We start from the raw sequence: 17,424 nt of genomic DNA, 5'->3' as shown, positions 1-17,424 counted from the left end.
AACACCCTCTATCACGGGACTTTCCACTTGGCATCCCCAAATGGCTAAATCTTGCTGCCCTCTACGACCGGGAAGGTCGACTTGACACTCTAAACATAAACAAAAAAGAGGGCGCACCAGCCTAGCGCATTATCCTCAGTAGGCTTTTATTAATAAATATTTAAAAAGTGTCTACTCACAAACAAGTGATGTAAACCAGCATATTAAATCCGAATGACAACGTCCATAGTGTTGGAGTCCACTTTCTAAGTCCAGGAAATCGGCTGACGCGTTTCGAGGCAGTGCCTCTTCCTCAGAGCCTCTTACAGTGTTAAGATTCTGCATGCAGTTGCTATCGGTAACTCAATGGACCCGAAAAGCTGAGAAATTGAGCCACCCTCAAGTGGGCAGGGCTACAATTATTACACATAATAATGCTTAAAAATATCTAGACTGAATAACTGCTGCCCCTACGGGACGTTTAACTACTCCCCTCCTCCTGAACCATACTAGGCCATATGCTTTCCACATTGGGCGGGTACCTTGCAGGGGGGGGGGGGCATCAAAGCCTTTCCCCTTTGTAAGGCACCTTGTCTCCAAGTTAAGGGAACAATGGTGTCATCCCCTTATCCTGTTCCCCAAACAGGATATGGGACCTGTATGGGGGGGCTTAATGGAATCTGGAAGTTCCCTTTTTAAAAAAAGGGAGGGGCCATGAGCAGTGAAGAGGGACCAGAAAAAAGGAGGCTCTGGCCTGCCCTGTGCAAAACCACTGCATAGTGGAGGTAAGTATAATATGCATTTAACCTCCCTGGCGGTATGATTCTTTCGGATTTTAGGTGCTGAAAGCGGTACCATTATTTTGCATGTAATTCTTGAGAATGAGCAGCCCAAACCAACTATTTACATATTTTTTTTTTTTTTTACTGTGCGTTCTTCTTTATAACATCTCGGGTATGATAAAGTTTGAGACACAAAATCATAAATTATAATATAATAAAAAACTATAAAAAAGTTAAAGTATGTATGTATGTATATATATATATATACTGTATATATATATATATATATATATATATATATATATATATATATATATATATACATACATACATACACGTGTATGTATATATATATATATATACATAAAAAGTACAGTAAAACTGCAGGAAAGGGCACTGGAAGGGAATTTAATGTGAATTTATTTTATTTTGAATGGTATCAGTGTGTTTGGTGTGTTTTACATTTGAATTTGCCGCCGGTTCCACCCCCCCCCCCCCTGCGAACGTCACGTCGCAGGAGACGGAAGCCGGGGCACGGAGAGGATCGGGAGGAAGATCCGCCGCCGCATACCGCTGAGATACATCGCTGGATCCCGATGACAAGGTTAGAAACCTCTTTTACAGGATCCAGCGATGCTTCTGGCAGTACCCCGAGTGTTGCTCGGGGTTACCGCTTTTGGCTCTGACATTTAACCCCAAGCCACGCTCGGGAATACCGCTAAGAAGGTTAAAGAAAAAAAAAACACAAGACTTTACAATCACTTTAAAAGTGATCATATGCTTGCTTATGCTGGGCAAATAAACAGGTTCACTTTAAAGCAGACCTCCATAGATCTTCATTTGCTCCCCATCACTTCATTAAGCCACAGAAAATAAAAGTAAACCTTGTGTATGCTATATGTCTGGAAGAAAGAAAGGAAGAGAAAAGAAAGAAAATAAAAAGAAAGAAAGAGGAAGTAAATGGAAGGGAGGAAGGAAAAGGAAAGGAAATGACATTATTGGTAACAGAAGGTTCAGTAAAATGTGTATATATGATAAGACCTTGTGACCTTTTGAAACACTATCTGGGTATCTTCTGAATTTACCTTGTAAAAAAAAAAAATATACCATATGGGATGCTCGTATTAGTTTTCAGTTCCGGATGTGCACATTTTTTAGATGTTTACCATTGGTAAGATCCTCCAGCGGCTATCAGGTTAGAATGAAACTTGAGATCATCTCCTAAATATCACTGTCAATAAATCAGACACACCAGTTATTCATATCTTCAGATGCTGCTTTGCACCTCACGCACAAAAAAAATTAATTTTTTTGCCTGTCATTTGGTATATTTATATTATATATGCAAAGAAAATGTTGTAAACTTTTTACAACCTGAGAAGCTTGTGTTTAAAAGCTATATAAAACCTGCATCTGTCAATATACTAAAGCCCCGTACACACGTACCGATGGTCGGCTTACAAATGTTCCTCTTTTCTCCCCGGATGTCGGTGTCTGCTGAAAAGTGCAAAGACAGCACAAGGACAGCACAAGAATTTTGTCCGCCGACTGCAGAAGTGATGTCATGTAATGGTTAACTTTCCCTGTGTTTTCTATTTTCTGAGCATGCCCAGTCTTGCAAATCTGCGGTCTGTCGGCCGAATTGTGTACTGACAGGCGAACAATCGTCCGTTCTGGTGTCGGCATACAAATATTTTCATGTTTGCACGAAAGACTTTTGTCCGCGGATTGTGCGCAGACATCTGTCGGAGGCACCATACTAACACGCGTACAATCGGCAGATCCTTCGTCCACCGACGTTTGTATGCCGACGATCGGTACGTGTGTACGGGCCTTTAGGCAAAAGATTAGCAAAAAAAGCATGAATTACATATATAAATAGGTAAAATGATAAACTGGTAACTGATGAATATGTCATCTTGATAAACCAAGAGAACAAATGACAATGGAAGTGGCAAAATTGTAAAGGTTAATTTAAAGCAGGTATGTCCAACCTGCGGCCCGGGGGCCGCATGCGGCCCGGAATCGAGGGCAATGCAGCCAACTGCCCCCTGACAATTTATTTATTTTTTTGCTGGGGAGGGAGGAAGTCGAGTCGGGGGCACGGCCACAGCGGCTTACAACTAACTGTAGGCAGAGGGTGCCTCGGAGGGGATCATCCACTAGTTGTGTTAAATTAGTGCTGGGGGAGGGGGGTCGCAGCAGCGCGGGAAGGGCGCGGGAACATTTTATTACTTATATACTTTAACCACTTTACCACCGGAGGATTTTGCTGTCTTACGTCCAGGCCACCTTTTGCGATTCGGCACTGTGCGACTTTAACTGACAATTGCTCGGTCATGCGACGCCATACCCAAACGAAATTTACGTCCTTTTTTCCCCCACAAACAGAGCTTTCTTTTGGTGGTATTTGATCACCTGTGCGATTCTTACTTTTTGCGCTATAAACAAAAAAACGCGTAAATTTTGAAAAAATAACAATATTTTTCACATTTTTTTATATGAAATTCCCCCCCCAAAAATGTAAAAATCAAAATTTTTTAAAATTTTTGGCCAATTTGTTTTCTGCTACCTATGTTTGGTAAAAAAAATCACAATAAGCGTATTTTGATTGGTTTGCGTTTACTAACTAAGGGAAAGATTTCTGTCATTTTTGGTGTTTTTTTTTTAACGAGTAATGGCGGCGATCTGCGATTTCTTTTGCGGGACTGCAACATTGCGGTGGACAGATTGGACCCTTGACTGACATTTCTGACACTTTTGGGGGTACCAGTGACATTTCTACAGTAATCAGTGCTATAAATATGCACTGTTACTGTAAAAATGACACTGGCAGGGAAGGGGTTAATTTTATTGGAGAGGGAGGGGTTAATGTATGCCTGGTGCTTACTAACGTGTGTGGGGGGAGGTGACTGAGTGACACAGGGACAGATCGCATGTTCAGCTATGCTGAACCCTGCAATCTGTCACTGTTTGTCACTTAGGAGATCCGCCCGCTTTGTTTACACAAGCGGGCGGATCTCCAAACTCGATTCCCCGACGATCGGGGAAGAGCGGCGGTGATCACCACCGCTCCTCCCCTGGCCCGACTCCCGCTGTGACTGAAAACAGCGGGAGCGAGCCTCCGGCGGCGCGTGAGCGCCGCCCACAAGGGGAGGAGTCCAGCGACGTAGGTCTACGTCGCTGGACGGAATCGAGCCACTTTGCCGCAGTACAGTCCCAGTGTCTGGTCGGCAAGTGGTTAACTATAGTATATATTTTATATGCTGCCCGAGAAAATTTCTCTACACTCAATGTGGCCCAGAGAAGCCAAAAGGTTGGACACCCATGATTTAAAGTATACTTTAGGTCTATTAAATTACAACACCAACAACTGGGTAGAGTAAGCTTTTTATTCTAGGACATTATTCATAGCGGTACATGATATGTTATTCCTTCGCTGCTCATTATCAGTCTTTGAAGTGAACTCAAGCTAAATGATAAGTGCACTTTAAAAAATGGTCACCAATGCACTATCCTCTGCAAAAATAATCTCCCTACCGGTCACTAAACACCTAACAATATTGCTGTACACTCAATTTTGGATTAACCCAAAACTATGTAATATGCGGACCTACGTACCTAAACTATTCGGTCAATCTGTGTCCAATCAAACAGGCCCGTGCACTAAATAGTTGTTAGTTGATCAAAAGCAGATTGTACAATTGTATTGTAAGGTGTATGGTGAGCTTGAGGCAGAACTCCACCCAAAAGGAGAAGCTCTGCTTGTTTGCACCCACCCCTTCCACTGCCATATTTGGCATTTTATAGGGGGGGTACCTAGTTTTGACAGCAACTGCTGTGATCTGGGCCGGAAATCCGGCTGCCCTCCTTCCCCCCGCAGTCTTCTGGGACACATCACAGGTTCTAGAAGACTATGGGACCATTCACAAGGTTCAGCATGGCTAACGGATGTGTGGTAGGAGACCAGCTATGAAGCCGCAAGGCTTAACCTCCTGTTTTCCCTACTAGATTTTTTTTTGCACCCAAAACTGATGGAAGAATCGGTTCGGGTGAGGACACTGCTGGATCCCTGGACAGGTAAGTGGCCTTATATTAAAAGTCAACAGCTACAGTATTTGCAGCTGCTGACTTTTAGCTTTTTTGGGGGAGCCTGGAGCTCCTCTTTAAAGTGGGTAAACCCTTACATATCCCCAGTGAAGGGGCTATCCTCAGGTGAAAGACAGAGAGGAAATGAATCCTCCTACATAAGTTGTACCTGTTTATCTGCAGCCTTCTATTCTCTACAGCCGTTCAAAGTGCTGAATTTATAAAGCTTGTCTTAGCTGTCAGAAAACAGGAATTGGAGAGCTGAAGTTACACTCTGCAGAGCTCAGTGAGGAGATATCTGAGAGCTGATTGGAGGGAAGAGACACATCCCCTTCACACTGCACACAGGAACAGAGCTGATGTTGTCAATCTGCTGGAGATCCCACTCCTGTCACCTTTTTTTCTTTTAGTATCAGGAAAACCTGTCACAAGTGACTCATGCTGATAGCAGAAGAACAAAGCAGCAGATAAAGTAGAAATGACACTTAGTGCTTTTAATTGAGACAAGTACACACTATAGAGGGATTTACTTTGTTCAGATTTAATGTCTGAGGTTTACAACCAGGGGGGTAACTACAGGGGTTGCAGGGGTTGCAATTGCAACCAGGCCCCATGCTCCAGGGGGCCCATGCAGCTCTCCTGTACACATGAATAGGAGGAGCGGTGGGGCAGCATGTAGAGATATCACTTTCCTCCTTTTTCCTTCTGTAGCTGCAGGAGGAAAATGGAGGAGATTGGTTCCTCTGTATGCTGCCCCGCCACTCCTCCTATCCAGTTCACTTGTGTTCTGCTGTCTCTGGGCCCATGTGTGCTCCCCTGGTCTCCCCCTACTGTGCTGCCAGGGGTCCGGGGGGCCCTTTATGGTTTCTTGCACCGGGGCCCTGAAGGTTCTAGTTACGCCTCTGTTTACAACCACTTTAGGAGAAGTATGGAGTCATGAATAAACAAACACCTATACTCATCTCTATGCTGCAGCTTTCCAACATTAGCTCTAAGACCAAGAACTGAGTGATCACATGACTAATGATTGTTCAGGTCACTGACCCCTCAGAGCAGAGAGCAATGACTGTCAGTCACCACTCTCTGCTCTGTATTTCCAGTGCTCACTGGAGCGTCAGGCTGGGGAGAGGATGGACACAGCTATCTCTGGCTCTTGGCTGCACACTGAGAGCTGGAGCCAGCTAACAATCAGGCAGCCAGGTGGATCCTATTCCAGAGCTTGGAGCTTCTCTGCCTCATCAGCTGATAGCAAGCAATAGCCCACTATCTGGAGAACCAAAGTAAGTGCATTCCTGTGACCCACAAGAAATGTATGGCAAAAAAGTTCTGCCCATACATCTCTTTTAATAGGGACACAAATAGAAGTAAATATTTGACCCTTCCACATTATCTAAACCTAAGAAAAAAATGTATTGACTAGAGTCCCCCTTTAAAAAATTATGTAGATGTACAAAGTTGACATATTGACAAATGATCCTGACACTACAGCACTACTCAAGGGTGTGCACTATGTAGAGACTTTTTATGCTGCTTAAAGAGGAACTTCACCCTCCTTTTCCCATACAGTATGTAAACAACCACTTAAGCGGGGTACACACAAACCGAAAATTGGCCGGGACAAAAGGATCTGGCTGACTTTTGGCTATGTGTACCGCTGACTGGTAAACAGAAGCTGGTACAACAACCAATTTCTGCCAAATGGTGATGCTGGAAAACCAGCATCTGATCAGCGCTTTCAGCCAATGGCCTCAGTGCTGATCTGTGTATTCTGATGGGGAGATCTGATGCTGATCTTTGTATTCTGTGTATTCTGATGGGGTGATCTGATACTGATCTGTGTATTCTGATGGGGTGATCTGATACTGATCTGTGTATTCTGATGGGGAGATCTGATGCTGATCTGTGTATTCTGTGTATTCTGATGGGGTGATCTGATGCTGATCTGTGTATTCTGTGTATTCTGATGGGGAGACCTGATGCTGATCTGTGTATTCTGTGTATTCTGATGGGGAGATCTTATACTGATCTGTGTATTCTGATGGGGAGATCTGGTGCTGATCTGTGTATTCTGATGGGGAGATCTGATGCAGATCTGTGTATTCTGTGTATTCTGATGGGGTGATCTGATGCTGATCTGTGTATTCTGATGGGGAGATCTTATACTGATCTGTGTATTCTGTGTATTCTGATGGGGTGATCTGATGCTGATCTGTGTATTCTGATGGGGAGATCTGATGCTGATCTGTGTATTCTGATGGGGAGATCTGATACTGATCTGTGTATTCTGATGGGGAGATCTGGTGCTGATCTGTGTATTCTGATGGGGAGATCTGATGCTGATCTGTGTATTCTGTGTATTCTGATGGGGTGATCTGATGTTGATCTGTGTATTCTGATGGGGAGATCTGATACTGATCTGTGTATTCTGTGTATTCTGATGGGGAGATCTGATGCTGATCTGTGTATTCTGATGGGGAGATCTGATGCTGATCTGTGTATTCTGTGTATTCTGATGGGGAGATCTGATGCTGATCTGTGTATTCTGTGTATTCTGATGGGGAGATCTGATGCTGATCTGTGTATTCTGTGTATTCTGATGGGGAGATCTGGTGCTGATCTGTGTATTCTGATGGGGAGATCTGGTGCTGATCTGTGTATTCTGATGGGGTGATCTGGTGCTGATCTGTGTATTCTGATGGGGAGATCTGATGCTGATCTGTGTATTCTGTGTATTCTGATGGGGAGATCTGATGCTGATCTGTGTATTCTGTGTATTCTGATGGGGAGATCTGATGCTGATCTGTGTATTCTGTGTATTCTGATGGGGAGATCTGATGCTGATCTGTGTATTCTGTGTATTCTGATGGGGTGATCTGATGCTGATCTGTGTATTCTGATGAGGAGATCTGATGCTGATCTGTGTATTCTGATCCCTGTCAGAATATAAAGGCACAGCGGGAGAGATCCCCACATCACACATCATTTGTGTTGATGAATGTGTAAAAATTAACGTGTATACCCAGGAAAAAAAATCTTTTTAAATAGATAGCAGAGAGGGAGCGTTGCAGTGGAGGATAGTCAGTTTGGGAGTGAAGGTCCAGTTAGATCCAGAAAACTTAAGAACTTCAAAAGGTTACTGGTATTTGGTCACAGACAACACAAAGGTAATCCTTGACTGCTAATAACAACCCATTTTGAAATACAAAATAAATCATGGAATTCCTTTGTGGATGGAAAATGCTGTGGCTGCAAAATCATGAAGAAAGTTTGCACTTTAGGCAAAATATGTGAGCTCACCACCTGGTCTTTTCCTTCTTAAAACTATATTACAGGTGTACTGAAAAATATCTATCTATCTATCTATCTATCTATCTATCTATCTATCTATCTATCTATCTATCTATCTATCTATCTATCTATCTATCTATCTATCTATCTATATATATATATATATATATATATATATATATTAAAATGGCGCCTCCTAGTGTTGAAATGAACTAGATGTCCATAAAGACAACAGCCATCAGTTTTGGTAAATACCAAACCAAGATGAATAATTTAATTTTGAGGCGCTGTATAATGGTGACCTGATGTGTAATCTCAAAGTGCTAAGTGCTAATATTATAAATAAAATGTGTACAATTGTGCAGCCAGAATTTTAATGACAACCATCAATAAAAAAATGTGAAAATCTGTTTTTAAAAGTCCAAAACAATATCCAAATCTTCGAATCACCAAAAGTGTCAAGTGCTCAGTAGTCTTCTTATATGAAGTGCTTGTACATAGTGCTCCTCCACCCGTTAATATTTTTGGGGAACAAGTTTAACACCTTCCTAATAGGTGGGGGGACAATCCAGTGATTTTGGTCATTTCGCAACGGAGGTTATCCCAACTGATTTTATAGTTAAGTGAGTTGGGTCCTGGAGTCCCTCAGCATTTTGGTGAGTGGCCCCTTTTAGTAATGGGTGGAGGAGCACTACATACAAGCACTTTATATAAGAAGACTACTGAGCACTTGACACTTCTGGTGATTCGAAGATTTGTATATTGTTATGGACTTTTAAAAACAGATTTTGACATTTTTTTTATTGATAATTGTCATTATATTCTGGCTGCACAATTGTACACATTTTATTTATTTTATTAGCACTTAGCACTTTGAGATTACACATCACGTCACCATTATACAGCGCCTCAAAATGAATTTATTTATATTACAGGTGTGCTTTAAGCCAGCCGTACATGGATTGACGTTCGTCTGGTCCCTGTTTAACCGGCCCAATTTCAATCCGTGTATGTGCAGGGTGGCTGTACAGAAGTGCAAGCAGCTACAGCTGGAAGCGCTGCCCAGTGTATTCTTATGAAGGGAAAGTCTCCCTGCTGTCAGAATAAAATAGCTCAATGCAGGGCCGCTCTAAGGAACCATGGGGCCCGTACGTCTTACCTGACTTGCCCCCCCCCCAACACACGTCTCTGTCATGCGTTTTTACTGCCCCCCAACCGCTACTCTGTATGCTGTCACATTCGTGCATAGCATAACCTGGATAGCAAGAATAACTTGCCACAAATTTCTAACCCTTTGTACAAGCAGCTGGTGGGAGAGATTCTACTGCTGAAGAGGTATGGGATCGTGGCTTGGGTACACCACTGGATGTCAGATCTGTAAAGAGTTTGCTTACCCACCTCCTATCCACATTCTTTGTTGGGAGGAGATGTTGGGAGGGTAAGCAAACTTCTAATGTGACAATGCCGGTGCAGGAGCGCTACAGTGACACCGTGAAGCTGGAGAGGAGAGAGAGTACATCCCGCATCTCCTTCCAGCTCTCTCCTGATTTTGCTTCTCTCATCTAGCGCTAAGCTGCAGGGCTGCTGTTAGAAATCATGGGGCCCCATACAGCCTACCTGGCAGGGCCCCCACTGAATATATCAAAGCAATAATTTCACTTAAAATACATGCAGCACCCTCCTAGGTAGGTGCTAGGTAAAGCCTAGTTGTGGCCCTGTTCTGCCTATCAGGAGGGTCTGATCTGTTAGCTAGCCTGTCACATGCTTCCAGGTGTGACCTGTTGAGTCTGGGGAGTCTCCCCACTGTATCCAATGAGGGATCTTGTTGGGCAGTGGAGGAAACCTGGCCAATAGCACACCAGGGTTTATCACTGTCCCAGTGGGTGGGCATTGCTGCAATGCATCCTGGGATTGGAAATAAATCCTGAGGGAGCATGTGACAGGGGGTCTATTGGTGGGAGCAAAGTCCCGGGAGGAGGTGACGGCTGTCTCTACTCCTTCTGTAGTGAGAAAGGTGGTCCAGGCAGTCGGCCTAGGGACCAGGGGTTGAGCTGGGCTGCAGAGGATCCAGAGTGTGCTGACTGAGTGGAGCTGCTGGGTAGAATACTTCTGGAAAAACAGTGTTGTGAGTACTCAAGTACCTGCCCAGGGGTCTGCCTAAGAGAGGGGACCACTCCAGAGAGGCCAAGGGGATCAAGGAGCCAGCTAACCCGGAGTGTTACAGTAAGGGGGTGCCAAGTTGTAAAGCCCTGAAGATTAGAGGGTAAAGGGGGCGCCAGGAAGGGCCCTGAAGTTACTCAGCAGTGCAGTATACAGTACAAGTCAGCTATCTCAGGAAAAAGTACCTTGGGAAGCTAATAGGAATATTTCACAGCTAAAGGTGAAGTAAAGTAAGCTGCCTAACCGTGACTAGCTCCTCATAGCGCTAACCAGCGCCAGTCAGCGTTAACCAGCATCAATCAGCATTTTTCTGTACATTCCCTGCCTTTTTGTGCATAGTTCAGTTGTTGGAGTATCCCACTCATCCCTTCTCCTATCCAAGTTCTCAATAAACCCTAAAAACCAAAGAAACTGGATTGGTCCTTGTCTACTGTTGCTAAAGGTAACCCAGGGGAACCCACATTCAGCAGCTCCCATGGGAGTAGTGCTACATACACTAAAATCATTATAAGTGGACACGAACATTACAGAGAACCTGTGTGAATTAGCCATTTTTTAATAGTTTTTTTACATTTCTAAAATTATTTTATTTTGCAATTTTTTTTAAGATTTATTACAATGTTTAAATTTTTTTTTTTTTTTACAGGACAGGGCCACAAGGAGGGGGGGGGGGCACACAAGGGGATCAGAAACAGACAGAACTGGGAGGGGGCCGGGGAAGCAATTACAGGAACAATGTCCTGTGTCTATGTCTCTCCCTGCAGCAGCTGAAAGCCAGCGGGAGGGAGACAAACAGGCTTTCAGCTGCTGCAGAGAGCCGAACAGGGAATCCTTCTATAATTGGCCCTCTGCCCAACAGCACCGATTTCCCCTGCTGTTCAGGCCCCCCTATGTGCCCGGGCCCCCTACATGAGGACTGGTGGTCCCCCCTATCACCGGACCTGCTAAGCTGACAGGAGTAGTGATGCCACTGTCACTACTCATGTCAGCCTTGTAATGGCAGAAATGCTCCTCCCGGCACCCCCCACCTCACATGTTACTGGTGCCCTTCTGCTTCCCCCTTGGCCCTGCCCTGTGCCCCTGTCACTGCCGCTGTTGCCTGGATGATGATCCCTGCACCAACTATACTCACCCCCCGTACCTTGCTAAAGGACGACAACGGTCCCTCACAGTCGCTGCCAGCTGCAGCCTTGCCTTCTGACCTCAGCACTTACAGAGGGAGCGAGGCAGACAAGCATCCCTTCCATATCACTCCACCAGGAATAGACAGGCTGTGGGCAGGAACTTTAAACTAAGTGTCGGCAAATAAGGCCCTTGCCGCCTCCTTGCTCAAAAAAAAAAAGAGTTCCTGCTCTGCTACTTCCTCCTGGGCCCCACTGATGGAAGAATGGGGCCCCAGGAATTTATATTTAATTATAATTCAATCTAGGAGCTGTTCAAGTTTTGAAAACTGCAATGTAACATAATGCTGCCTGCCCCCCCCCCGTTTCCTGGGCCTGGTACCCCCTTATCAGCAGCCCTTGCTCACCGGGGAGGAGGAATCCCTCATCCACCTCAAGTGTGTGGATGGGAAAACCAAGTCAGTTTTTTTTATTCAACCCAGTGATTGAACGGAAAAAAAAACATTAATGTACGGGCTACTTAAGGTGGTTTGTAAAGGCAGAAGGTTGTTTTTATCTTAATGCATTCTATGCATTAAGATAAAAAACCTTCTGTGTGCAGCAGTCCTCCTCAGCCCCTCTAATACTTACCTGAGCCCCCTCTCTATCCAGGGATGCTGCAAGAGAGACTCGGTTGCCCGGGACTCTCCCTCCTGATTGGCTGAGACAGCAGCAAAGCACCACTGTCAATCAAAGTCAGTGAGCCAATGAGGCTTTCTTTTGCTGGTATTTAATCACCGCTAGGTTTTTTATTTGTTACAAAAAAAAAAAGAAAAAAGACAGAAAATTTAAATTTAAGGTTTTTCTTATTTTCTGTCAGTAGGTTTTGTAAATAAGTATTTTTTTCTCCTTCGCTGATGTGCGCTGATGAGGCGACACTGATGGGCACTGATAGGCTGCACGGATGGGCACTGATGAGGTGGCACTTATGGGTACTGATGAGGTGGCACTGATGTGGAGGCACTAATATGCTGCACTGATGGGCACTAATAGGTGGCACTGATAGGCGGCACTGATAGGCATTGAAAGGTGGCACTGATAGGCAGCACTGACGGGCACTTCCTCATTTACATGTGACCGTCTGTGATTGGCCACAGCCGGTCACATGGGTAAGGAGCTACGTCATTGGCTCTTTACCAAGATCGGACCGCGTCCTGATGTCCTCCCAGAACGAGAGCCACACCACTCCGCCGTCATTTGATGGTGGGCGGGCGGCAAGTGGTTAAAAAACCTAGGTGTACATAATATAAATGGGTACTAACATTTATAGATAAAGTTGATCCAGGGAATATCAGATTGCCTCTCGGGGGATCAGGAAGGAATTTTTTCCCCTGCTGTAGCAAATTGGATCATGCTTAGAATTTTTTATCTTCTTTTTGTGGGAATATGTAGGCAATTATTAATTCAAAAAGAAAGAAAACTATTTAAAATAATTTACATTTTATTAAATTGCATATAAAAAAAGAAGAATGTTCTTTTTGTATATGCAATTTAATAAAATGATAAATTCTGTAATATGTTCTAGTGATGATGGCAAATATACCTTTGGTTTAGAGAGCTTCTCTGGATAAACTGTGGGTAAAGAATTGTGTATATGGGATTGTATGGTTGTGCTTTTATTTTTTATTGGTTGAGCTAGATGGACTTGTGTCTTTTTTCAACCCGACTAACTATGTCTGTGATAAAAATAAAATCCCATTAAGTGTATATTGATTGCTTTGGATGAAACTTATAGCACCTACAAACTTGGGTATATATACTGGAATTTTATTTATACTACTAATGGTGGTGATCAGAGACTTATAATGGGACTATAATAGTGTGGCAAACAATCTGGCACTAACTGACGCGGGGGGGGGGGGGACTGCATAGCTCCCTACTGTCCCTGATTTTGAGAGACTGTCCCTCATTCGGAACAAAGTCCCCCCTGTCCCTCTTTCCTCCTCATTTGTCCCTCATTTTGGTCTGATCTATATAGTTGTATATAAAATGCATTACTTATCTATCAAAACATGTTTTACAGTGCTAAACCTTTCATCCAATTTCTAAATGGCTGCACTTGTAAATTTGATAATCTATATAAAGAAATAGTAGTGGTGAAAATGCAATTGTGGGCTTAACCAATCATTTGTTTTGTACAATTCTCCTTTAACCACTTGCCGACCGCCGCACGGCTATTTACTGCGGCGGTCAGCCCCTCACAGGCAAAGTGACGTAGTACTACGTCGCTTGCCTGTGAGGCTCAAGGGAGCGAGCGCGCGCCGCCGGAGGCACGCTCCCGCCCGCTTACGGACCCCCCCCCCGCGCGAGTGACCGGCGGACCCGATGTCCGCCGGTCACTCGCGATCGTCGGTTACACCGGGAGAAAGGCAGGCAGCTAATGTAAACACAGCCGCCTGTCATTCTTCCCTGTGTAACAGCACAGATCATACGGTCCTGCTATGTAGGACCGTTGATCTGTGCTGTTACACACACAGCCACATCCAATCACAGTTAGAATCACGCCCCTAGGGACACACTTAACCCCTCCCTCTCAAATAAAGTTAACCCCTTCCCTGCCAGTGTCATTTTTACAGTAACAGTGCATATGTATAGCACTGATTACTGCAGTAATGTCACTGGTACCCCCAAAAGTGTCAAAAATGTCAGTCAAGGGTCCGATCTGTCCGCTACAATGTCGAAGTCCCGCATAAAAAAATCGCAGATCGCCGCCATTACTCGTTAAAAAAAAAATAATAAAAATGACAAAAATCTTTCCCTTAGTTAGTAAACGCAATAACTTTTGCGCAAACCAATCAAAATACGCTTTTTGCGATTTTTTTTTTACCAAACATATGTAGCAGATAACAAATTGGCCTAAAATGTTAAAAAATTTAGATTTTTACATTTTTTTGGGGGGGAATTTCATATAAAAAAATGTGAAAAATATTGTTATTTTTTTCAAAATTGTCGCTCTTTTTTTGTTTATAGCGCATGATCAAAAAATCGCAGGTGATCAAATACCACCAAAAGAAAGCTCTGTTTGTGGGAAAAAAATACGTCAAATTCGTTTGGGTACAGTGTCGCACGACCGCACAATTGTCTGTTAAAGTCACGCAGTGCCGAATCGCAAAATAGGCCCTGGTCAGGAAGGGGTTAAAATCTTCTGGGGCTTAAGTGGTTAAGGAGGGCATGGCTGGGGGTGTGTCCAATTTCTACAAACTTGCCAAATGGTGTCCCTCATTTCCATCTCAAAAAGTTGGGAGGTATGGAACTGACTAACTGCCACTGACATCACCAGTGATTCCTCCTGTACTAAATTGTATTGTAACTGAACTGTCTGCCCTCATGTTGTACAGCGCTCTTTAAACTGTTGGCGCCATATAAATCCTGTCTAATAATTATAATACACTGTCACTCTACTAATAACACTGGCTGGGAAGGGGTTAACATGTAGAGCGATCAAGGGGTTAAAGGTGTGCTTAACTATGTGGATCATGTGTAAAGTGTAGTTCTTTTACTTATAGATCCCGAAGTTCCTCATCCCTGCAGAGAGATTGTTCTTTCTGTGTGGAGCTCTGTGTTGATTGTCAACACAGAGCTCTCGGCTGTGAATGTTGTAGGGCAGTCATGCCCAAAATCCGGCCCGTGGGCCAGTTGCGGCCCGTGTTTCAGTTTAATACGGCCCCAGTGAATCTCTAAGCGCTGCTGTCAGGTCCGCCGCGCGGCCGCTGACTTTTCTCAATGTCTTTCTGAGACTCGTTACATCCCTGCCCCGATGCCGATGTGATGGTTCGGGGGTGGGGCCTCGCCGCCTCTGGCCTCCCTCGGCGGCTCGGCTGCTCCCGAGTCCCACTCTGCCCCCCCCCACTCCACAAGTGAAGTGGCGGCGAGAGACACGCAACCGCGCGGCTGTGGAGTCATCTCTGGGCCCTGACTGGGGGAGGGACTGAGACTGTGAGTAGTGGACTAGTCGACAGTGCACTATAGCTCCGCCACCAAATCACGGGAGGAGAACTGGATGCATAGTTTTCACATTTGAAAAAAAGTTCCAGGGACACTTTGCAGCACAGCTATCAATTACTTACCACACCCACTTCCACGAAGCTCCGCCCACTCCACCTACTTATCAGATTATTGGGTCTGCTCACTATAGAGAGAATTACAGGAAATTAAAAAGGGAATTTTAAACTTAAGGCCAAAGTAGCAGAGTTGGAATAATTCTCCCATTCAGCTGCACTACTTTTGCGTAACATTTATGTGCAGCCCGATTAACATGCTCTTCCAGGGACAATGCAAATGACCAGGGACAGGCTCCTTTTTGCCGGGACAGTCCCGGGAAAAAAGGGACAGTTGGCAAGTATGCTGGATGGAGGGAGGATTTGGACTCTGGAGCAATAAACTCTCACTCACTACAGTACTCACTATATTACCAATAATATGCACTTTACAATGTTCCCGGCATATATTTCAGCTTTCTGTTCTTTATCTGGCCTATAGATATGAAAGGCAGAGTGACTTAACACCTGTTTAGGTTTGTCATCCAAATTGTTTGCAATAAACTTTGCATAAAATAGTTCATTTGTCTTTAATTTTAATGGGTCAAATGTCAGGCAAAATGGTCGGCCCTCACTTATGCTCACTTCATCAAGTCTGGGCCTCTTTGAAAAAAGTTTGGACACCCCTGTTGTAGGGACTTGCTTCAAATGTAGAGCTTGCTTAAAGGACACCGCCACTCGCTTTTATTCCTTTTACGGGCTTTCCTCGCCCATTTTTATTAAAAGAAAGTTAATCAGGCACAAAATACTAGTTTCCCTCGCAGGGGTTTTCCGCATTTCAACGTAACCCAAAACAAAGGATCATTCAGCCCTTCTGGCTTGAACTTGCAGCACTGCTGCTCTGGCCTTAAACTCCAGGCCCTTGTCTGTCTCCTGCAGACTGAAATCTCATAGTTGCCAACATTTGAAAAAAACTTCCAGGGACACTTTGCAGCGCAGCTATCAATTACTTACCACACCCACTTCCCTGAAGCTCCGTCCACTCTGCATAATTAATCTCCGCCTACTTATCAGATTATAGGGTCTACTTCATAAAGAGAGAATTACAGGAAATTGAAAAGGGAATTGAAAACTTGAGGCCAAAGTAGCAGAGTTGGAATAATTCTCCCATTCAGCTGCACTACTTCTGCCTAAAGTTTAAAATTCTCATCACAATTCCCTGCAATTCTAAAGTGTGAAATGTGCTCAGGTGTGACCATACAAAAAATGTAATATGGAAATATAAATAAAGTGCAAGGTGTAAATAAGTATGATTATACTATCTGGTATAATTAGGTTTTATTGTACTTATTTACACCTTGCACTTTATTTATATTTACATATTACATTTTTTGTATGGTCACACCTGAGCACATTTCACACTTTATTCACCTGTCTTTGAATTCAGCCCTCTGTAGGGTGATAATTTTCATTTACATAAAACAATGTGGCATCCTTTCCTTCCTAACACATTACCCAGTCCATACCAGTATAGATCCTAACACATTACCCAGTCCATACCATCCTCACACATTACCCAGTCCATACCAGTATAGATCCTAACACATTACCCAGTCCATACCATCCTCACACATTACCCAGTCCATACCAGTATAGATCCTAACACATTACCCAGTCCATACCATCCTACACATTACCCAGTCCATACCAGTATAGATCCTAACACATTACCCAGTCCATACCAGTATAGATTCTTACACATTACCCAGTCCATACCATCCTACACATTACCCAGTCCATACCAGTATAGATCCTAACACATTTCCCAGTCCATACCAGTATAGATCCTAACACATTACCCAGTCCATACCATCCTACACATTACCCAGTCCATACCAGTATAGATCCTAACACATTACCCAGTCCATACCAGTATAGATCCTAACACATTACCCAGTCCATACCAGTATAGATCCTAACACATTACCC

At 44.0% G+C, this 17,424-nt stretch overlaps 1 long non-coding RNA gene across 1 annotated transcript in view; it reads right to left on the bottom strand.

Moving 5' to 3' along the window:
* LOC309567890 overlaps nucleotides 1-17,424 on the bottom strand; it is a 110,794-nt gene that overhangs the window by 69,972 nt on the left and 23,398 nt on the right. The window contains exon 2 of the long non-coding RNA XR_014225969.1: nucleotides 1,928-1,992. This is a non-coding gene — a long non-coding RNA (uncharacterized lncRNA). The remainder of the gene's footprint in view (nucleotides 1-1,927; nucleotides 1,993-17,424) is intronic.

The sequence above is a fragment of the Pelophylax lessonae genome (genome assembly GCF_965119305.1).
Source record: "Pelophylax lessonae genome assembly, chromosome: 12".
NCBI lineage: Eukaryota > Metazoa > Chordata > Amphibia > Anura > Ranidae > Pelophylax > Pelophylax lessonae.
The sequence above is the reverse complement of the archived record's forward strand: the minus strand, read 5'-3'. Positions and strand labels throughout refer to the sequence as shown.